This window comes from Hippopotamus amphibius, chromosome 10 (assembly GCF_030028045.1).
Source record: "Hippopotamus amphibius kiboko isolate mHipAmp2 chromosome 10, mHipAmp2.hap2, whole genome shotgun sequence".
NCBI classification, from domain to species: domain Eukaryota; kingdom Metazoa; phylum Chordata; class Mammalia; order Artiodactyla; family Hippopotamidae; genus Hippopotamus; species Hippopotamus amphibius.
Window position 1 is genome coordinate 56,770,494 of NC_080195.1, and position 24,934 is coordinate 56,795,427.

At 34.2% G+C, this 24,934-nt stretch overlaps 1 protein-coding gene across 1 annotated transcript in view; it reads left to right on the forward strand.

The window, feature by feature from the left end:
- Window positions 1-24,934, forward strand: part of ZBTB20 (zinc finger and BTB domain containing 20) — a 769,337-nt gene that overhangs the window by 203,064 nt on the left and 541,339 nt on the right. Inside the window, exon 4 of the mRNA XM_057696835.1 lies at window positions 17,698-17,743. The gene's annotated coding sequence lies outside the window, so the exon portion shown is untranslated. The remainder of the gene's footprint in view (window positions 1-17,697; window positions 17,744-24,934) is intronic.

The following is a 24,934-nucleotide window of genomic DNA, read 5'->3' on the forward strand; positions in this document are numbered from 1 at the left end:
TACAGACCAAGAAAACAGTTTGGGAAACATGCTTCTTCCCACATCTTACCAATTTTTGTAAATGACAAAGCTTTTCAGAGGGTTTGCTAATCTGATTTCACCCTTCTTTTCTGCATTTTTGCTTTAAATTTTTAAAAATCTTAATTAGAAGGTTGCTTTTAATGAAGAACACAGAGACTGTAATATCACATGTATTCAGGATTTGAGGTGGCAGGAAATAAAAAATAATTGGAGTAGAATTTCAATGTCCTTATCTCCCTCAAGACCAGCTTTTAAAAGCCATCTCATCTCCCTCACTATTCCAAAAGATGGCAATGAGGGGTGGGGAGGAAGGTGGGACTCACTCTGAGCAGATTTGAGGCATTCTAAAGCAGTGGGGTTAATATTATATGAAAGACCTAAAATGTGCCACATTCCTCGGTTGCTTAGAACATGGTAGGGAAGAGGCAAAGAAGTATATATTCTTTGTTCTAAATCCTTTCACAGGGAATCTGGCTTATGGCTTAAGAAGACTCTGGGACTGGGTACTAGGGCTCAGAAGTGGCCATAAACCCAAATTGATTTTTTTCATTTCTCTTCAAGTTGAGGGCTCATTTCTTGATGAAAGTGAAAACCATACCTATAAAAGCTAATGTAGATAGGCCCATCAATCTGACTACTAAGAAAGGAGCTTATACATTTCTAGAAACATTTTTTAGACAACTCACTGTGAATATACAAGTATACATTTTTGCCTCTGGAAATTCTTTTAAAGCTTAAGTTCTGAATTTTTGTTGATGAGAATATGAATTCCATTTTAGAATCCATTGTTGAAGTCTGTTTCTTCATAGCATTATAACAAAACAAAAAGTTCCAAGTTAGCAATGGATTCCAGAGCTGTTAAGCAAGTGCATTCTGTTCTGTTAGTTTTTATTAAACTGCATGCAAATTAAAAAGGGCCACAGTATCATACTTTATAGTGGACTAAAAGGAAGCAAAGATAATGCTAAAAGGAAGGGCTACAATATGTTATGTCCTACATGCAGCTTTCACTAAAGTTACTCTGGGATGGTGAGGAGAGAATGAGAGGACCCTGTTCATTTATTTATTCAGTAAATATTTATTAAACACCAGTTGTGTTCTAAGCATAGAGACTGAGGTTCAAAAACTTTTCTAAGGCAATTACCTGGCTTGGAGGACCTTACATTCAGTGGGAGAGAAAGGAGAAAGATCAGGAAAGAGAGTGTGCAATTATGATGATCCATGACACCAGATCTGGAGGAGAGGGGCCGTTAACACAGTCAGTACACTCTCCCTGTCAAGCAAGGACACCCCAAAACAGCTTGAGGGGACTCTCCTGCCTATCAGAGCTTCAACCCTAAGGAAGTATGCTATTTTTTAAAAACTGGGACATAAAAATAAATGGAAGGGAAATAAAAGAAGCTTCAGGGTCAAATTAGACTCACGTCATGGTGTCACCATTTAAGTGATACATAACATCACAAAAGTAACTTAGCCTTTTTGAAACCCAATCCTTCTTATATTACATGGTATTAATACCTCATTTGATTGTGATAAGATTAAGTTGTAAAATATTTGCTAAGTGCCTAGCTCAAAAGAAGGCACGATTGAATATTACTTCACTTGCTTCCAATCTTCCTTCCCCCATCCTGTAAGCCAAGATTCATATGTAAAGCATAACATACCTTCTCTTTCTACTGTTGTAGCTTGTTTCTAGAAAAACATAATACATGTGGTCTGCTGTAAGTACTCTTGTGGCCTAAAGGGTTCACTCTGTCTCCTCTAGTTCATGTTCACTGCTAAGCAGTGATGAGGGAGACTGTAACTTAGTGGTTAAGTGCCCAATATAAGCATTATTATTATTATTATTATTATTATTATTATTATTATTATTTTTACTTTAAATGGAAGGCAAGAGGATTCATTTGTTACTAAATGGCCAAACAATCTGCTTGGAAGGTATTTGGCATTCATATGGATTTTGGCAAGAAATAAGCTTCATCTGAACTCTGTTGCACTCTTATTCATTTTGTTAAAACTGATATTAAAAAGATGATGGTTATATTCAAGTAAGAATAAGTGAAATTTTCACTACATAATTTATGTTTGTAGATTTTTGTAACTTGTAAATTAATCTTGGAAACTCTTGGCTAAATTATTTGTCTCTTCATTCAAAAGAAGGAGTTAAAATTCTTATTTTTGTCATTAGTATGATTTTAGGTTAATTCATTCTTACTGCCCTTTTAAACAAAATGAAGACCAGTGATATTTGATTCCAACCATTTCACAATTAAATAGAATGATTTAGAAAGGATGCAACTCAGTTGCACATATGAACTATATAAATTGCCTTTTAGGGGATAGAAAGTTGTAAATAGGAACTTGAAGGTAATTTTTTCCTCATCTTCAAGTTTAATTTAGCCTGCCAGAATTTGTAAACTGATAGAAATTGTTACTTGTTCAGATAACTTCTGCTTTTATTGGCGTGTTCATGAGGCAGAAAACTAGAAAAAAAAAATTCCTTCTGCTATGATCTTGTACTTGATATTTCCTCAACTTGGAATATTCTTCTTCCCATAACAGAATACTCACTCCATTGCTCACCTTTCTCAACTCTCAACTCGCACAGAATCATCCCTGAGTCCTGATTTTTGGCCTGGGAATTAACAGGTACCTGTTAGATCTTCAACTGACTACTGGCCCTCTAGGTCCACCACTCTGCCCCGCTTCTCCAGGTTCCTTTCGCCATCCTCCCATCTCCTGCTTCCCTGGCTAGCTCTGAGTGTCCCGCATGCTGTGTGGTTGACCCCCTTCTGCAGTGTGACCCCTGCTACCTTAATTCCTTACAGGGAATCATGCCTGAGGCACAGGTCTCTTTCTGTTCTCCTTCATAGTATTTACCTCTTCCTGCTATGCAATATTATTATTTACTTATGTATATCTTCTCATATGTATCTCTTCTTGTAGATTACAAACTCTCTAAAGGCAGATACAAAACTCTTTCTTACATGTAAGTGTCTCACAGGGAATAGTACAGCACCTTGTACCAACCAGTTGCTTAATAAATGTTTATGACTATTATTCGAATGAATGTAATCCAAGCAGTTATAAATAGCATTATACTACTTATCCTGTTTTTTTGTTTCTGAGCAGATTTTTTATCAGAAGATAGATGTAAAGCTCTCAGATCTTAAACAATCTGTAGCATCGTTTCCTTTAAATTTGTAGCCAATGTCCAATTGTTTAATCTTCAAACTTAAAATTATTTTTAATACACCATTCACAAAATTTTCCCACTCAGCTGAAGTACTTATGAAAACAAGTTTCTTAACTCTGTAGGTATGACAACTTCAGGTGTCAGTTGGTTTACTTAAGATTATATGTGAGAACCTGCATTTTTTTCTCACTTTTCTGAAAGGGACAATCTTCCTCTCTTGAAATATTCTCCACAGCCTGAAATCTGAGGAATTAACCAGACCTGTTTTGTAGAAATCATACAAGTCTTCAAACATTAAAGTCCAGAAATAAGGCTATTTAGGGACTTTCCTATCAGTCCAGTGGTTGAGACGCCACACTTCCACTGCAGAGGCCACCAGTTGGATCCCTGGTCAGGAAACTAAGATCCCACCTGCCAAGTGGCCGATGGGGGGGTGTTGCGGGGAAGGAAGGGAAGGCTATTTATGTAGTGGTAGAATGCTACAATTGGAAAGTAGAAAACATTTATTCTAGCCTTACATTTCACATGAGTAATCTGAAGTCCTGATAAGGACTTGTCCAAGGTCCCACAGCTGCTTGATAGTGGAACCATATCTTCCTATGGTTGATGGAGATGGAGGCAGTGTTTTTTGCTATAACCTAATAGAACTAAATCCAGAGGCATACCAAAGGAGAAAAAAGTATAATGAAATTATTTCAAATGATGGATCTCTTGTAGAAATTATATTCTTGCCGAGTTTTAAGTAAGAATTTCTTTCCTTACTATCTGATATTAACATATCCTATAATGCATCAAGATCTGAAAACAGATCTTGTAATGATAGAGATATACAGGTCTATTTTCAACTCTAAAGCGAATTTGCTTTAGCATCAATTTAAAAAATATTTTGCATTTGAGTGTGTGCTTGTTTTTAATTTAGAAAATATAATTTATTTGGGAGTTTAACCATTACCAGTTCTTGAGATAGTTTTTTTCAAGCTTTGAGATGTGTTGTGGGTTACTGTCAATCTTGGCAAAGAACTTTGGACAGAGATTCTTTGATGTTTCTTTTTTTTTCCTACTTTGGTTTTGGGATCTGATGAAGGGTGTTGGTCTTGAGACATTTAACTATCACTTTTTTCCACTTTCAAAACTTTTGAGAATTTGATATACATAAATTTCATTTGCATTCTTAGCCATTTGGTGGTACTTATTTATTTAAATCTATTTATTATCCATTTCACTTCTCCCTTCCTTTCTGTGTTATTGTTTAGGCCTCTTCCAGAAGCAAGTGACAAGTTTCTAGCCCACTGACTTCAATTTTTATCTGTACTTCTTGATACCTATTTAGATCCTTCTGTTCCCAGAATTAATCATAATTCATGAGTTGCTTCTGGTATGGAGAAATAAATCTCTAATCAAACAACCCACCTACAAATAACAACCATAAATGCTGACCGAAAACAAAACCAAGTCAAAACAAACAAGTCAAAATACTATACAGTTATATGAGCATTTTGGAGAATGAACAATAGTAGAAAGATTTTAGACAGGAGTTGAAACTTGTATTAAGCAACTAGCATAGGGTGGGTGAGTTTCACATTTTTGTGGCTTTTTCTGAGAGTATCTGCAGTTGTAGTAGCAACATAGAGAAACTAAACTTCAAAAGAAAGCCTGCTGCTTTCAAACTAGAGGAACATGGGAAGGGACAGGGATGCCAGAGAGTGAGGGGTAGCTCAAGAAAGGAAAGAGATAGAGATGGGAAAACTCAAATTCCATATACAAGCTCTGCCTAAATCTTTGGCTGACCCCTGAATCACACATGCATAGGGCAGACTGAAAGCAATCCAAACTGAGATCTGAATAGGACAGAGTTTGAAACTTGAAACCTTTCTCAAAGTGAAAGAAAATCAATAGATAAAAATGACACAGATATTAAAATTTTCAGACAAGAAAATTAAAGAAGCTATTACACCTGCTGAATGAAGTAAAAGAAAATATGGTTGATATGAATAAAAAGATGGGAAATATCAACAGAGAAATTTTAAAATATATATCTATACAAAAAAAAAGAAAATTTTAGAACAGAAAAATACATTATCTGAAATAAATAAATTACTGAGTAGGCTTAATAGCATAATGGACTTGGCTGAAGGAAAAGTCAGTGAACTTGAGATAGATCAATGGAATTCATCCAGTCTGAAAAAAGAGTGAGAAAAAAAAGAAAGGAAAAAAATAAGCAGAACCTCAGAAGCCTGAAGAACAATTTAAAACATCTAGTATATATGCAACTGAGGAATAAGAATGGGCAGAAAAAAATGTTTAAGTATTTTAAGAATAAAGATAAAAGCTTCCTAAGTTTTGTGAAAGACATATATCGATTCAAGAAGTTTAGCAAACCCCAGACATGATACATTTGAGGAAAACAATGTGTAGGAATATCATAGTAAAATTGTTGAAAGCCAGAAATAGTATTGCATTCAAAATTATGTTTAGTGTTATGTAGATATTTGAATATATTTTTCAAATTGTATTTGAATATATTTTTAACTGTATTTGAATATATTTTAAAATGTATATTGTATTTGAATATATTGTATATATGTTGTACAATATATGTTGTATTTGAATATATTATTGTATTTGAATATATTTTTAAAAAGATGAGGAAATAGTAGAATGTAATGTTTAAGTAATAGGCTTTAGTCTCCTAACATCAAGCTCTACCACTTAATAAGTCTGTGACCTTGAGCCAGTTTCTTTTCTTAGAAGCATTTCTTCCGTTGTAAAATGATGGTAAAAATGAAAATAAGACTACCTTATGTGGATGATGTACAGATTAAATTATACATACCTAACTCTTGGCAAAGTACTTAGTGGAAGGTAAATAAATGATAGCTCTTATTACCTCTTTTTTTTTTTTTCCCCGACAGTGTTCTTCTGTTTGGTTGTACTCCTTAATCCTTATTATAGAAAATAATTTTCCTTTCTTATAATGCCTTTTTCTAGTTTTGGAATGAATGTTTAATAGTCTTATACAATAAGTTAAGGTGTTTTTCTGTTTTCTGCAGTATAGTTTTTATAACAGACCATACTGGTTTTTGAAGGTTTATTAAGTGTTGCCTTTAAATGTATTTGGGCCTGTGTGCATGCCTGCATTTGTGTGTGTGTGTGTGTGTGTGTGTGTTTATATAGATTTCTAACTTCTTAGGTAATATTTTTCTTTATAAAAGTCTATTCAGGTTTTCTAGTTCCCCTCAAGCCAGTTATATTTTCAACAGAAATGTCCTTTAATCTAAGTTTTAAAATAGCTTGAATAATTGTGTTCAAACAAATAGCATAAAGTTTTCATAGTATTCAGTAATTATTAATTCTTCTAATAGATTTGTTTTTTCTTTTCAATGCTATTTATTGGTATACCTCCTTTTTATGATAAACCTTCCCAGTGATTTATCTTTTTATTAGTCTTTTCAAAAAACCAAAATATTTTACTTTGTTAACTGTCTTTATGTCTGTTTTTCATTTCACTTTTTTCTGATATTATTCTGTTATTTTCCTGCTTTGAAAGTTGTTGGTTTTACTTTATTGTACCTTTTCTGACTTGGTAATTTTTAGTCTTTTTAACACATAAATTTAGAACTATACATTTTCCCCTAAGAACTGCTTTAACTGCATCCCTCAAGTTATGGTATATATTGTGTTCCTTGTCATTGAGTCCTATATATTTTTTAATTTTCAGAATATTTATTAGTTTTTTGCCTATGAATTATGTAAAGTTTTAATTTAAAAATTACAATTATTGGAGATTTGGCAGGGGTCAGGCATATATTTTTGTAATTAAAGTCTAAATTTAATTGTGATTAGAGGAGGTGATACAATGATTTTAATTATTTAGTGTATGTTAAGACAATTTGTGGCTTGATGTAAGGTCAATTTTTGTAAATTTTTCATTTGTGCTTGGAAGATATGTGTATCTTGTAATTCTTAAGTGCAGGCTTTATGTTTGTTAATTAGATCTTGCCTTGTTAAATGATTACTTTTTTTGCCTGCTTACTCTAGCAATTAATGTTATAAGTATGATCAAATCTTCCCTTGTGATTGAGAATTTTGCCATTTGTATTTTTTATATTTTATGTCTATGCTGTTAGATGCTTAGGGGGCAGTTTATTATATCTTGTTGATGATTTGTTTCACCTTCATTTTTTAATGACCATCTTTATTTTTTATTAATGCTTTTACTTAAAACCTACTTTATTAGGCATTAATATAAGCTTCCTTAATTTTTACCATTTATTTACGTTAAAGCATTATATTTTAGCTGAGTCTCTTGTAAACAGCATGTCATTGACTTTTTAAAATTCAAACTATTGCTCACTTTTAATAAGAAATTTAATTGGTGTATATTTATTGTGATTACTTATATGTTTAATTACTAAAATCCTAACTTGTGTCCTCTATTTATAATGCTTTTTTAAAAATTTTTGTTCTTGTTTTTCACTGTTGTATTCAGTTTTCTTAAGTTCCTTTCACCCCTCTATTAGTTTTCCTGTGCTATATAGTAAATCCTTACCTAGTTATTTTGTGTGTAGTAATTTGTATCTGTTAATCCAAAACTCCTAATTTATCCCTCACCAACACTTTCCCTTTGGTAACCGTAAGTTTGTTTTCTATGTCTGTGAGTCTATTTCTATTTCCATAAGTAAATTCACTTGCATCATTTTTTAGATTCCACATATAAGTGAAATAATATGATATTTGGCTTTGTCTGACTTCCTTCACTTAATATGATAATCTCTAGGTCCATCCATGTTGCTGCAAATGACATTATTTCATTATTTTTTAAGGCTGAGTAATATTCCATTGTGTGTGTGTGTGTGTGTATGTATGTGTGTATTTCTGTGTGTGTATACACCATTGTATATATTGCTTATCCATTTACCTGTCAATGGACATTTAGATTGTTTCCATGTCTTGGCTATTGTAATTAGTGCTGCTGTGAACATTGTGGTGCATATATCTTTTTGAATTAGAGTTTTTGTCTTTTCTGGGTATATGCCCAGGGGTGTGATTGCTTGATCATATTGTAACTCTATTTTTAATTTTTTAAGTTACCTCCATACTATTCTCCATAGTGGCTGCACCAATTTACATTCCTGCCAACAGTGTATGAGGATTCCCTTATCTTCATATCCTCTGTAGCATTTATTATTTGCACACTTTTTGATGATGGCTTTTCTGACTGGTGTGAGGTGGTACCTCATTGTAGTTTTGATTTTGATTTCTGACTTTTTAATGACAATTTATTTGCCTATATAAACTACCATATTTATTTTCCCTCATTACTTTGAAGATACTATTCCTTGTTTTCTAGACTCTATTGTTGTTGTTGAGACGTCAACTATCTATTTACTTGAGTTTCCTCTATAGATAATCTGTCCTTACTCTTTGGTGTTTGTACAGATTGTGGATTGTTTGGCTCTAAAATTCATTCTTTTGTCTTCTTCTTGATTGTTTTTGAAGAGGGCTGACGATTCAGGCTGAATTTCCTAGGCTCCCAAATCAATTTTCTTCTGTCTGCCTTCATCTAGTGGAAATCATTGGTGATTGACTGAAGATAGGAAGAAAGGAGAAATAAAAATATTTCTCCTTTGTCAGCCTGTGTGACATTTCCAAACACTGCTGCATCTCTGTAGTAGATCCCACTCCTAATGAATTGGTTCACCAGGACTTGATATTTTACCCCTCTGTCCCTTGCCATTGCTAATTTCTGGGTTGTGCCACTTCGCTTCTTCTGCATACTTTATATTGCCTCATTTTAAACACTGTGAGTGGTGTATGTTTCATTGATTGGATCATGAATGATGAAGTGTTCTAGATTTCATTATAATGTCTCTAGATTTGGATTCATTTTTATTTATTATTCTTGGGACTTTCTTTATGCATCTGATGTTTCATGTCTTTCTCAATTCTGGAAAAGATCCCTTATTTTTTCAGATATTGTCTTTTTGTCTTTATCATACTCAGATACTTTTTAGACATATGTTAAATCTTTTCTGTTCTTCATATTTCTTAATCTCTTTTTTTATTTTTGATCTTTCTCTTTTTCTTTTGGGTAAATTCCTTAGAATTATCTTTCATTTCAGTAATTCTTCCCTTATCTGCATCTTATGTGATGTAGCCTCATTTCAGATGTTAACTTTAATACAAATTTCATTCCTATAAATCTCTTTGGTTTTTATCAGATCTGCTTTTTCATGTTTTTTCTCCTTATTTTTGCCTTTCTTTTAAATTTTTTATCATTTTAAATATTTTGTCCCACTGAAGTCTGAGATTAATATTCTTTTCAATTCTTAAGACTGTGCCATCTCTATTCATATTCTAACTTAATGCTCATATTAGCACTTTTGAGTCTGCTGACTCATGTATGAAAAAGCTTTTCCTTATGTGTTTGATATTTTTGATATGTTAGCTCTTCTTAATTGGAGTTTGCTTTTCCTGTGAGACTCCCACAAGACCTGGGTTGTTGAAGGTGTCCTGCTAGAGATTTTTTTTTTCTTTTCCTAGGTAGTCCAGTTGTATTATTTGGTTGCCATTCTCTGTGATTACCATTATTGTAAACCTGCTTTTTGTCCTTGAGCCTTCCTGATTATTACTGAGTTGGATAATACCTCTGGGGTGTTGTGGTAACATCATAATAATGCCTTGTCTTTCACATCCCCTTTCTTTGTATCTTTTTGGAATTTTAATTTATTGTAAGATCAAACCGTTTAAAAGTTTTGTTTGTGTATGTGTTTGTATATTTTCTGTTTTAAATATGGCACCTCTGTGTTTTAACAGGAACATTTCTGTATGAATATAGCCTAACATTTTATAGAAAACAGTAGAGCATACTCCTCCCAGGGACCTTTTTACCATTCCTTTGGTTTGAACGCTTTTTCTCCAAGGTTATCTTCCTAATTCATTTTTGTATTTATTTCAGGTCTTTACCTGAATGTGATCATTCAATGACATCATCACTGGTCATCCTATCTGAAATTTCAACCACAACTCCCCTATCCTAGAATGTATTTCTCCCTTCGTCGCTTTATTTTAATTCTTTAGCATGGACCATTGTCTATCATTCTATGTATTCAACTTATTTTTCTTGCTTATTGTCAATCGCCCACACAAAAACATAATCTCCATGAAATCAGAAATTTCCATCCATTTTGTTCATTCCTATATCTTCACCTTCTGGAATAATGACTGGCTCATAGTAAATGCTCAATAAATATTTGTTTAATAGCAGATGAAATATTCATGTTTGTGTATTGTGTGCCTGTCCCTGAACTAGGTGGTGATGATACAAAGTAAAGAAAAATGGACAAGATTCCAGCCTTCATGAAGATGACAGCCTTAAAGAGAACATAGATAGACTTAAAAATCAGTTTATCACCACAGCGGACAAAGGTTATGAATTCAAATGAACTTTTTCAGTGAACTTATTGGTACCAGGTGGGCATTCCTTGAGGTTGTGTGGTGTTTACTTTTGGTATGCAATGCATCTAAGACCTCTTGTTTTCTTTCTTTATCCAAGAGCAGACCAAAGAATGCGCGCGCGCGCACACACACACACACACACAGAGACTAGAAAGATAATAATTTAGCCAGAAAACAATTTTAATGAGGGAGCTGACATAAGTTTGACTAAAGTAGTAAGAAAATGAAAGCAACTAAGTACGAGAAAAGAATTTCCAATGAAGTTTTCATGCTAGCCAGTTTCTCGTCTAATCTTGGTAGCTACTGTCTGATAATCACAAAATGCAAAGAAAGGGCCTAACTCTACATTCTGATGCCTTGTGATTGTACCTAAAGAGCTAGTACACATTTGCCTTTTATAACTCTGCAGGTAGTACACAGAGGAGGATATGCTGTTACCTTATCACAGTAAATAATAAAGTTCATGGCTATATTTACACAGGCTGGGTTTCTAGCATGTGAATTCATGTGAAGAATGTTAAATCTCTAATATGTGTTTTTGATGTAAATTTCAGTTGATTTTTCTCCTAACTTTAATGGTAGCAATTATTTTATTTATATGTGGGAAAGGCTGTATCACCTAAGCAAAAGCTAATAGATTTTCTTTGGCAATTTTTCTATCATGTTAAAATGTCTTTCCATTTCTGACCACTGTTATGTTCCTATTGCTCTGTCTTATGCTTTTATTACTTATTGTCCCTCACATCTACTTACATTTTTTTTGCCTTTGAATCCTTTCTCTTTCCTTTTTTTCTACCCAAAATGTCTGCTTCTGGGCTTTTAGTCAAATCATATCTCTATTTTGCTGCAGACACTGCAGGGCAACACAAAAGAACTAATTTGTAGTAAGCCCCTTCTCCTAAATGCCATGAATTATACTAGCAGTTGCTTTCATATATACAATCTCATTCAATCACCATTAAAAACTCTGCATGCTAGATAAAAGCCCCCCATTTTAAATAAGATGATCCTGAATATTTAGGGAGATTATGTAAGTTTCCCTAGGATACACACTTAGTAAGCTGAAATTCAAACCATAAACTTCTAATTAGAAGTGGTTGCTGTTCTCATTATAATTCCATTGCTTCTCCTAGATGTTGTAGCTCCAGCCTACCTAGTATTGCTTTTGAAATTTTCCAGACTTGCCATTGGTTGAACAGAATTTATATTGAAAGAGTACCTACAGCATCAATTCTCCCACAGGACAGATAGTCTTGGAATGTAGAGAAAACAACAGTAGGGGTAGCTGTTACCTATCTAATTTTACAGTCTCTTTCTACTGAAAATTGCTGCTCCAAAACCTCATATTTACACATCTGACCAATACTTATTGAGTGTTTTTTGTGTGTCAGGCACTAAACCAGACCCTGGATATAGTGCCGAACAAAATAATGTGGCCTCTGTGGAGTGTACAGCCTAGTGAGGGAGAGAGAGAATAAACAAATAACCCATAATCGCATGGATAATGCAAACTATAATGAATTCCACAAAAGAATAAAATAATGGTTGAATCTGTCTCAGGAACAGTAGTCAGACCCAGCCTCTCCGAGACCTAGAAGAACCATGCAATTGGTTAGGAACTGCAGAACTCTTTCAGAGAACTCTGTGTCTCAAATTCTTCTGTACTAGGTGTCTGCTAAAGAATGGGATTTGGATCACTCCTGTCCACCTTGGGGCCAAACCAACCAGGCTTTCTAATCTGTTGTTAACATTTGAGACTCAGATTCTGATCATTTAGTTTTGCATTGATTAAGAGGAGAAGTAGGAGGGAAAAGTAAAAGAAAAGGTTGGAAGATTAGTCCTTTAAAGATTGAAAAATAATTTGAGAATGCAATTCTTTAAATTTTTGGTGTGTTGTGTATTTTCTTAATCATCAGGAATAGATGGTGACACAATTCATTCAATAGTCCTTTACCCAATATTTAGCCCATACCTCTTATTTATTCATTAGGTACCATACTAGGGACTAATGACATAATGGTGAATAAGACAAAACTTCTGTTCCTATGTTTACAGTCTTATGTGAAAGACAATTACAGTGTAGTGTGATGGTTATTATGACAGGATTAAGCACAGGACATCAGATTCTGGAGGACGTAATACCTAAATTAAAAGCCCAGGAATGTATACAAGCTGGTCAGTAGAATTTTCACATTCATAAGAATAAATCCTTTCCATAGTCATAGCTTCAATTTGAGAATGTTTTGAAAATATTATTCTTAACATTTATCTAAATTCTAATTTTGTTAATTTTCTTTGCTAGCTCTTAAACTTTAAAGTAAGAAGTTAAGTTTTTAAAAAGCACCTAGTAGAAAAGCTATACACTCTGAAGTGTGACATATGGAATAGAGTTATTAAGATTTAGTGTATTGTGGATCAGGTTTCTACTGGAGAGTTCAAATTTACCATGATTATACATAAAATTTGATATTAAATTGTTTCATTTTAAGTAGTAGTCAATAATAATAGAAAATTATATATAGAATTATTTTATAAGCTTAGCTTTTCATACATTCTGTAGCTTTATTAGAGCTGGTCTGACCTAGGGTCTAGACAGACCAACTGTGCCCTTGGGTTAACGGGTGTTTATCGTATGATTTCCTTTTCCTTCCTTATTGCCCTTTATCTGTTTCCAGTTCACAGAGTTGGTAAAAAGATAACTGTTGCTTCTCCTTCTTGTTTCTGATAGGGCTAAACCTAACTCTGTAATTTATAAAAATAAGCATAACAAGTTTTTCAAGCCTACTTTTAAAATTATAATTTCTCTTAATCTTCATAGACTTTCTGTTCAGATAAACTCCAGAAGTTTGGGCACCCCAATTTAAAAAAATAGATTGGCTTTATTGATGATTAAAATCTACGTTTTATAATAATATAATAATTATAGAGCACCCAGATCAGTTGTGGGTTTGGAAGAAGTAAATACATATTAAATAAAATAAAAGTATGTTGGACTACATAGTGTCTTTTCTCAAAATACGTCAAATTTAAAATGTAAAGCACTAAATATTCCTAAGAATGCTTACTCAGTCATGGGGGAAATGTTTTTTAGTCTAACTTTAGGTTCAGAGTTCTTTTATGGAGCCATTGCTCCTGCAGACCCAGCCGAGGCCAAGAGTGCCCTAAGTGAATTAGGTATTAGATTTATTAATGGCTCAAGAGGCACCATTAAGTACCCCTTCTTCCATCATTAGCCAGGCTCATCCAGTATGAAGGGAAGATAAACTTTCCTGCACTTCACAACATAGAGTTGGACCTATTCAGTTCCTACTGGGGAACACAGCTGTGCCAACCTAGAAGTAAAAAGAACTTAAAAAAAATCCTCCATAGTATTTCTCCATCTGGAATGATACTAATAGTAACTTCACCCTCATATGACCCAAACAATTCTAGGGATTATATAAACTGCAATGGATTCTAAAGACACCATGTAACAACTTTGAATCTGTGCTGTCCTCCAAATCAAAACAGAAATAAGGTCTAGAACAACATTAGTATGCATTCATTTATATATTTCAAGCCCTGAAATATACACCAACTGTAATATTTTTTATTTATATTGCAAACCTTGTGTTGTATATGAGCTCAGGTCATTTGTAGGGTCTCTTTAGAATACGTAAAAAAGCGATGCTTAAGGAGCCTATAACCCCTGGTCCTAATTACAGCTGAATAATTATGTTCACTCATGTCCTTATATTTCCATTTCCTGATTGTTTCAGTTAGGTATAGACAATGATCCTTCATTTTCATTCAGGAAAATGGGCAGTATTGCTCCACAAATTATTTAGATCCTGCTGCCTTCCTCTTTAGTAATAGAAATGGTGCTTTAAAATGCAGGTTAGGGTTGCTTATTGTGACTATTAATATTGTTATAGTGTTTCCTGATTCAGAGATGTTCTGTGAACAGCCAGCACATGACTGGTTCTTGGATGAGTGTGGACTATACAGTGATATCTTGAGCAAGCTGTCTTTCTATCTCCTTACTCCTTCTTTAGCTTAGCTCTTTAGCTTAAAGGTACAGACATCCTCTCCTTTTCTCATACAACTAGGACAGTACTAATAGCTTCTGTTCAGCAATGTTTACTTTATAGCAGGTACTACGCTAGTTCTTTTACATGCCTATAACGTGTAATAGGCACAATCCTGTAGGGTAGGTAACATGATCATAATTTTACAGACTGGGAAAATGTAACTCACTCAAGATCACACAATTGAAAAGAGGGATCTGGAACTTGATTCCAGAGTTCTCTGATAGCAAAAGCTAATCAATTAATGACCATCCTACCTCGTATAACTCTGATGCTGTCTCAGACCCATGGATCACTGATCACATGAATTGCTTCTGTTATTGCTTGGCACTGCCTCACACAGGCTGACCCCATTGACTGAACCTCAGAACCATCGTGTGACACTAGCTTCAGAGAGGCAAATGCTGATTATGGTTACAAGCCACAAAGAAATTGAACTGTCATTGAGAGAAACTCTGTGCTGCCTTATTTTATCTGCACAACAAAATGGTTCACCTCCAACATCACCACCACCCCCCTCTAGGGATCCCCTCAACACTCATCTATCCACCCTTACCTTCTTTGCTTTCCCTGAAAGTGGTATATAGCAGTGTCTTTGGCAAGGTTAGCAAGTAACTCATTTATTTACTTTGGTTGACAATAAATAACTATATCCTATTAATAATTGTGCACATGTTTTATGTGGCTTTAGATAATCTGACAATCTCACACATCCGGTATCTGAGATTGAATCAATATTCTTTCATACCTGGTCCCCTATTGTATAACTCTATTAACAAAATGCAGACTAGATGAGAATAAAAAATACACACATAGTAATTTATTAGGGCATGTTGTAAGTGATACACATTCATAACTTAAGACTTTTGTTGAGTGTTATGTAAATATCAGTTTTTGGTCAATAACCCAAACAAAGCTGACATAAGTTCTCTTAGTTTAAAGTATACCAGATCTGTCACAAATTGTATGTGTTGTGTTTACATCTTTACGTGAGCTGTATGTACATATTTTGGAGTTTTAATTTTTGTTGGTCTTTATTTTTAGGACTTTTTTTTTTAGATCAGGTTTGGATTCAGAGCAAAATCAATAGGAAGGTATTATGTACCCACTCTTCAGCACTTTTAAATTGTTAGCCCTATGAGGGTAAGATGCTTTCTCATTTATCTTTTAGAATATCATAAGGCTAAACAACACTTTGCATGCAATAGATGCTCACTATATACTGTTGACCTATTGAATAAATTTGTAATAGGTTGAACAGTTTCGTAGTCCTAAATTGTTCTTGCCATCGTTTCACTCTGCATAATTAAGGAAGTTTTACTAAAATGATTAAAAATGTGTCATTGAATTACTGGTTTAGATTCTTAAACAGTGGGGTAAAAGAGACCCTGGCTATACCCCTATGAGGAACCAGTGAGGATGAGTTTCTCACTGTAGGTATACTTAGTGGGTTTTATGTGTGACTGATTTAATTTATTTCACTTACGAAGGTTAGATTTATCATTTCCATATGGCATTCTAAAACTTTTTTCCTTTACCCCTACTCTGACAACTAATATTTTTCTTATTGTAAAAGTAATGTTTATTGTAGAGATTAACTATATATGAAAGTAAAGAGAAAAAATTAAAATCATGCATAATCTTATTATCCAGATATAATCACTCAATATTTTTGTGTTCTTTTTGTTTTTTTTTTCCTCCCAGCCACACAATTTCATTATTTCCATGTAATTGGTTCTCTTATGTGTTTATAAGACATTAAAGTACCACAAGCAACCTTGTGGATTGTTTCAAAATATTCCTTTATATGGATGTGCTATGTTTTATTTAATTATTTTTCTACTGTTGGACAGTTAGTTTAGTTTTAGTTATTTGCTATCATACAAATTATCTTTTTAACATAAATCTCTGTTGGTTTTCAGTTATGTAAGTTAGATTCCTAGAATTAAAATTGCTGAGTAAAGATTCTGAACTTTAAATTCTTGATCATATTACTCAATAGTTTTCCAGAAAATTTTTAGCAATTCACACTCCTTATCAGAAGTGTATGAAGAGGTGTTTCATTGAGACATCATCAAAATTGATTATTTCTTCTACTTTTCTTCTACACTTTTAAGCAAGTATTATCAACTAGATTTAATGACTTTAATATGCTACTATCATCAACTATATTCAGAAATATATAAAATAAATATTTTAGTTTGCTTTCAGAGAGAATTATGAAATATGTTTAAGGGTCACAGTAGTTCAGAGGCTGCATTTTGCAATACAGTTTCCACCTACATGCAAGTATTTTTTGGGTCTAATTATAAACTCTGCATACTTGGTTCAAGCTGGACTTTATCAATGCCTACTTCATTGGCAGTTTTCTCTAAGTGTGTTGTTTTGGGGCATCACATCTAGTGTGGCTTTAGCATTCCCTCGTAGCAATCAATATCATTTCCATTTGCTGTTGTAACTTGAAGTTAATGAACATAGAGTTTACTTTATTTATTTATGCATTTTTGTGGACTGCTCTACAAAAGCACCATTCTTCCTTACCAATCCAAACTGAGTGTAGATGAATCTGAGTGGTTTCATTTTAGAGAGTAGCAGTCATATTTGTATTAGGAAGGCAATAGTCTTGGAAGAATACCAAAGAAAAAAATCACTTTGTAGTGTTTGACTCATCCTCTAGTGAAAGCATTTTCCTTTCAGAGGCCATGGTGAGTCTCAGTGCCTTGCCGGTACTTGTTTTTGATCACATCGTTCTGGGATGCTATGTGTGTATATATTCACACATATGAATTTAAGGTGAACTGAAATATCCTATAGGGAAAATACAGATATAAAATAACCCACCTATTTAAGGACTGCAGTCTTTTCTACTTCTCTGCAGAAATTGTCTCAGCATAAATACTGACTCCACTTAGAAAAGCATTTTTGCTTACAAAATATATTTGTTTTGCATTTCAGAGTACCTGTTAACTTGCAAGTCTGTTTGTGCCCCATAGTTGCACAGGTATGTATATGAATTACCTACAGTTATATTAATCTACATATTAACTGGCAAGTCATTACAATTTGGGGTATTAAAATTGCTTACAGATTTCATAATGTGAAAATGGTAATTTTTGAGTACTTATAAATATTGACAGCATCAAAGGATAGTACATTTTATGCACACCTTGCATTTCACCCTATTGTAAGAATCAAAAAAAATTTCTAAGATTTGATGAAGCAGAATAATTTTAATTACAAAGCATTCATCTAGTGAAGAGATTAGAGAGTGTTTTATGGAACTGTACTATTAAAGCAATTCCTGATGGGTCAGAGACGATTGTAAAACCACCATTTTTGACACTATCGTTTTATTTTCAAACTTTTTTGTGCTGCTTTTGAGTTTATTTTCTGTGGTGGTTGCTTTAGGTATGGAATAGTTGCAGATGTCTGCTACACTGTCTCAAGCACTAGAGTAATGGAAAAAAAAATGTTTGCACCTGTTTAAAAATCTCAACTGTGTGGTGTTGTGGTTCCTGGGCAACAGGCAGGAATTCTCAAAACTTGGTTGCACCTGCTCAATTGTTGCTTGCAGCTGTGTCATATGATTGAGAGCACAGAGAAGCTTGTTAGCAGTTTGCTTGTGCTGTTACGTATTCTGTGTACTCCAAGTTTGAAAGAATCTTACTTGATGTAGACCTTTAACTATTAAACTATAAAACTCACTGATTTTAGCTCCCAAATATTTTATCCAAATTCTTCGTTGTCAGTCTCAAATATTTTTTTAGCAGCTGCCCTAAATAAATGTATATGTTAACTTCTCTAAAGGATACCTGGGGAGAGTAGATCTCTCAAGATAACTGGGTTGCTAATAATTTTTGTCCTCATAGAGACATTTTCTGTTTGGCTCAATTTCACTATGTTGGCAACCCCACTGTGTGAGGCTGGATGTAGTTATTGATCCATTTAGCTGAACAGATTTGAAAGCATTTGGCTATTAGTGGACACATGGGGCATATTCAGAAAATTTAAGTGTATATTGTAAGATGATTTCCTGATTTGTGCATGTGTCTCTGTTGCAGTAGGGTGGAAGTGAGAGAGAAAAAAAGCAAAAATTAAACAATAATCTTAGAAAAGGGGCTAAAATCCAGATGTAAGTTTTAAGGCTGCAATATCATTTACTTTTATCAAATCCTAATCACCTGATATTTTTTTCTAAGTGTTGCTGTTAGTGATTTTAAGTTTCTTTTGGGTAAAGCTCTATATATTTTCTGACAAATATCCATATTTTTAATATAGACAATCTATTATAAACTATATCTCATACTAGTTAAGTTCTATAAATATAATATAAAAAGCGGCAACTCAGTATACAAAACATTTAATTAAATAATTTATTTATTCCCAGTATTGAAAACATTCAAATAACCTGCATTATTATTTTTCTTAAAAATGCTATAATAAAAAGTGCTAAGGCATTTCCATCAGTATTTAGTAACATAAAATCTTAGAGATTGTGTATCTTCTCATTTTATTGACCCATATAAATCTTTTTTAAACTGCCATATATGAATTTAACTGCCCTCTTTGAGAGTAGGAAACATAGGTACTAAGCTAAATATACAGTTGTCCACAGCCTCTTAATACAATGCCTTGTACATAGTAGGTGGTCAGTAAATGTTGAATAAATGCATGCATGAATAAAACATGTCTGGAGGGATAGAGAGTCTTAGAAACTTGTTACTTGTTGTGTATTTTGGATAGTTTTGATGGACTTCCTTTAGTTGTCATACTGCTGATGAGATGGAGATGGAAGTACTGATAAATTCTGTCCTTAAAATAAGAAATGAATAAGTAAGAATTGATCCCAATCTTGAGATTCTTGATTGTCACAATCAAGAATTGTCATAACACTGGGGGCTTCCTAGGTGGCGCAGTGGTTAAGAATCCACCTGCCAGTGCAGGGGACACAGGTTCGATCCCTGCTCCAGGAAGATCCCACATGCCACGGAGCAACTAAGCCCGTGTGCCAAAAAAAAAAAAAAAAAAAAAACAAAAGAAAGAATTGTCATAACACTGTTTGTAATATGCTTTGTATTCATTTTGCTGACTATGAGAAAAGTCTTTATATTATCCCTATTTTACACACAATGCTGAGGCATTCAATGACTAAGTCACTTGTCACCTTGGAAATATTTTCAGCATAGGAATAAATATATCTCTGTGTTATAAGAGCAATGCCATTGGTTTCCTTAGCAATCACTTTCTCCTCCAAATCTCCCTATCCCCACCCTACCTCTATCTCACTGAAAACACAAAAACTTTATGCTGACTTAGGGTCTGATAAGATTAGATCATATTAAAAAAATTGTGTTTTGCTAAACAGGAGTAATGGGCCCTGTGTTTACCATATACATATTTATAATTATAGTTTCTATTATTCACTGAATTCTAACTGTGAACAAGTAGAGATAAAGCCAAGTAGAGATAGAGTCAAAATAGTGCTGGTTACAACCTGCTTTAGATTGGCCCCTCTAAAGTTCCATTTTGTATGGCATGAGGCAGTCACATAACAATGGCAGAGGTAGCAAAGTGAGCCAGTATCTCTTGCATCAAAATATCTTGTTTAGGCTTCTCAAATTCTGGTACCACTGTTTGATGATATTCGTGGGTACTATTAAGCTTGGGAGTACCTTTCCTCTGAGAACAGTTTTTCTTTCACCTTAGTTTACACCAGTGGGTGAGAGGCCATTATCAGGGACAATACTTTTTTTTCCCAGAAACTTAGTGTGGTAGAACCAACTATATTCCTCTGTTAGAATAACACTAGAAATTAAGGGAGGAGCCAAAACATGTATTAGCTATAATACTAAACCAGATGATAGCAAATGCTTCCGTGACTTGTACTAAGAATTATAGTATGGAATACCCAGGAGGGGAAAATCACCTAGGATTCCTGAGCATAATTGCAGATTTCCCTGTGATTTCAGGGTTAAAGAAATAAAAGAAGAAAGTCAATATTTATTGAAAACAGCTGTCTAGATATAATTTCTTTCTTTCTCCCCTTCCTTTCATCCCTTCCTTCCTCATTTCCTTCCTTCCTTTTATTCCGTACAACATTGAATAGCTACTATTTGTTAAACACTGAGCTATGCTAAATAGATAAAGCAAAGTCCTTGCCCTCAAAGAGCATACAATAGATAAAGCAAAGTCCTTGCCCTCAAAGAGCATACAAGAGCATAGTAGGAAACAAAGATATTTCAGTAGAGCTCCTTTTGTCTTCACCAATTATTATTAGTATGGACCCAATCAAGTTAGCTAATTTTTCTGTTCCTTTGTTACTTCTTTGGAAAATTGGAAAAATAATAGTATCTACATTATATATTGCTGTGTTGAGTTAGATATAGCACAATATATGTGAAATTCTTAGTTCAGTGGTTGGCACATAGCAAGTGCTCAGTAAATCTTAGCTACACTACTATTATTTCTATCACCACCACCACCACTACTACAACTTAGATACTGAAGAAAGACCATCTACTTGCCTGAGAGCAGGTATCCTGGTCTGGATGTCGTCACATTGATTGTCTTAAAGGTTCTACCTAGTTACCTGTGTTTCTAGGGAATTAGAAGAAATTCTAAAAATCAAATAGTGTTAGAACTTGAAGGGACCTTAATGGTCATCTGTTTAATATCTTTGTTTAATCTGTGGTGAGAAAATAAGCACAGAAAAGTTCATGTACTTGTCAGTGTGGTAAATGAGAGATGTAGAATTTGAAACCAAAACTCTGAATTCTTGATCTAATGAGATACCTCATGTAGAAAAATAAAGAGTTAAATTTTTTTTCTGCTAATGGTTGGAGAGTTAATTCCTTATCCCCAGGAAGTAAATGGACTATGTCAAGTTGTTGGAATACTAACCACAAGACAAGCTATCACCATACTAAATCTAAAAGACCTTCAGGTATTCTCATAAAGGGATTAATTTCATCTAAGTTGATTGAAGCCTTTCAGTTTGTGTTTGTGAATAACTGGTTTCTTCTTAAGGAGAATAAACTGAGTCAAGTTTAGCAAGACATCTACTGTCTAAGTGACTTCAGATGCTTTAAAGGAGTCTGTGAATACCTTAAGTAAATCAGCATCTTAGAAGTCAATAATACTGTTAGGGTATGGATTCTAAATCTCTTGCCTGACTTTGAATTTAGGGGCTTTGGAGTTCAAATGACCTGCACTGAAATTCCAGTTCCACAATTCAGTACCTATGTGGCCTGATCAAGGTCGTCTAACCTTACTAAGACTCAAGTTTTCTTATCTAAAATTTGGTGGTAACAATGTCTACCTTTTCAATGATGGATGTGAAGATTGAAGTTGATTACATATACAAAATACTTTATTTAGTGCATACTATAAACTAGTATTCCATAAATATTAATTTTCTTTTCTCCCCTCTTGTTAAAATATAAAAATTGTTATGATAGGCAGTGTAGGAATTTGAAGGAAATATAGGATTTACCCATTAAGAAAGTTAATTTTGGCAAAGTTATGTCTTTGACAAACTGGGCTGCTTAAACAATTGAGGGAAAGGTCTATTCTAGGCCTCTCTCCTTGGCTTGTAGATGTCCATCTTCTCCAAGTGTCTCTTCACATTGTCTTTTTTGTATGCATATCTGTCTCTGTGTCCAAATTTCCCTTTTTTATAAGGATATCAATCATCTTGGATTAGGGCCTTCTATAATCATCTCATTTTCACTTGATTACTTCCTAAAGACCCTTTCTCCAGATAAGGTCAGATTTTGAGGTACTGGGGTTAGGACTCTAACATGTCTTTGTTTTTGGTGAGGGGCATGATTCAACTTATAACAGTTGAGTTAAATAGTTAACATTTACTGAATGACTTTTATATTCCAGAGGGATGTTATTAGGTAGATGTTGTTTCCCCTATTTTATATATGAAAAAAACTTACACTTAGACAGAATAGGCAATTTGTGCAAGATTATGCAGCCAGTAAATGTTAAATGCTAGTATTTGAACCCAGAATTCAATTCTGCCTTTTCAATGGATAAGTTTCAAAACAACTCAGTCAAAAGCCCCCAAAATACTTTGAGCATTTAAGGTTTTTTTTTTTCCTTTTCCTTTTTCTTTCTTTCTTTCTTTTTTTTTTCTGTCTTTAGGGCTTGTGCCAAAGGACATTTTATCCATCAAAAATGGTGCATTAAGCTATTATATAAATGCCCAACATTGACTGCCTACATCTTCACTCCTGCATTTTTTGCTGACAGTTGTCTTTGAAGGTTTAGTGTTTTAGCTCTTCTGCACCTGATGAAGCTTTTGGACAGGATGGATTCTGAACATAGACTGCATGCGTTGATCCTGGCCCCAGTTTGTGTGGATGGCACTGAGAGCCAAGTCATGCTCAGAGTCTGCTGCTCAACACATGTGCACTCCGCTCTCCTCTTTCTCTCTCTCCTCTCCTTCATCTTTGTTTTCACTCTTAACAGGTAGTTTATAACTTTTTTCCCCTTTTTTACAATCCCTGCCATGAGATATTCCTTGAAAGAGAGTAAGTGCAAAGAATATCAAGATAAGGAATATCTCTGCATATGTGAAAGCCAGTGCTGCCATAGGTTTTTACTATAAACTGGTCACAGCCTTGTTGTTACTCATTGACACTGAGGAGCAAGGGGCATTGTACACCTTAAGTTTTCTATCTTACCATTGGAACAGTTTGGTCTCACTTTGAAGTTTTAAAGCAGACTTGCTCATGACCCAATTTCACTAATAATTCTCTTAAGTAACCCTTGTACTCATTTATAAGATTTTTTTCCACCCGCTGTCTGTCTAGCCTGGTTTAAAATTTTTATATATGTACTTTTAAAAAATTGACTAGCTGGAGAGCTGCCCATTCCTCTGTGCTGTATAATAAGGATTTAAAAACTGCACACTGAATTCTGTATAGTGTAATTAAAACTGACCCACATTTGGACCTGAGTACACCAGGACTTAGCCAAACTTGCCATGAGCTGAGTTCTGGTGGCAGATGGGAACTAATGAGGACACACTCCACTCCAGAATTTCCCAGCTGCTTGGCCCCTTTTTGTACAAACAAGGTTTGGAGCGAAGTCCGGATCCCAAGAGCATGTTCTGTAAATGTGCTGTACCCAATGATTTGGGAAATGTTATCACAAAATCAGGCTGTTTCAAAGCATCCTTAAGACCTCAGCTTCTCTCAGATTTTAAACATGAAAATTCAAAGGGATCTTTTGTGCTCTCTCTAACCAATTTTTAATTTTAAAGAGAATTAAAATCACATTCCCTGCCACGCACCCCCCCCCCCCCCCCCCCACCGCCCCGGTCTTTTTCCCTGTGTCTGGGGATAGAAGGATCACTTTTATCCAAACATGGAGATTTGCAGGTGGTTGTCTCAGGATAGACTAGGTCTCCTTGCAACCTACAGATCTCTTCAACTGGTTTGATGTCCTGGGACTATTCAGGCAGATGTAATTGAATCAGTTTGAAGCAGCTGTAGCTGGCATGTGGTCTCTCAGATTGCTAGCACCTGCTTGTTTTTTTGCAACTCACTAGAGTGAAAGAAGTGCCAAAACCAGCATTGGTCTTGGAGCAGATAAAGCACTTCAAATTCTATATTCCATTCTCCTTCCAATCTAGCCACATCATCATTGGTGCCTGAATTAATAAAACCCCTTTTCATGATTATGTCTGAGGTAACTTTTCCTTCTCATTCTTCTCAGTGTTGAGATACTGACAGTACTGACCATGCTGGTCCAAAAAAATAAGGGAGTATAATGGTGATCAGGTGGCTTTGGGGCTCTCTTATCATTAGACAACTGGGTAGCCTGTGGTTTGCAGAATCATTTAAATGAACGTACCAAATTCATTTGCTGTTCCAGCACAGTCTTATTGGCACAGAGAATGAGCAGTTAATGTATAACAAACTGTGAGCTGTTATGGAATATGATAAATACATTCGCTTAGCAGGAGGGAATATAAAATGGAACTGTTTCTCTAATGTAACTCTAAACTAATCAACATGGATTTCTTCAACACTTACTAGGTGCAAGAAGATGCAGTCTACTAAAAAAGGGATAAAAATTCTAGGATGTACTAAATATATAAAATATATTTTAAAAGATATATATTTAGATTTTTTTTAAAGCTTAAATCCGTTTTTAAAATGCTTATTTTTTTATCTTC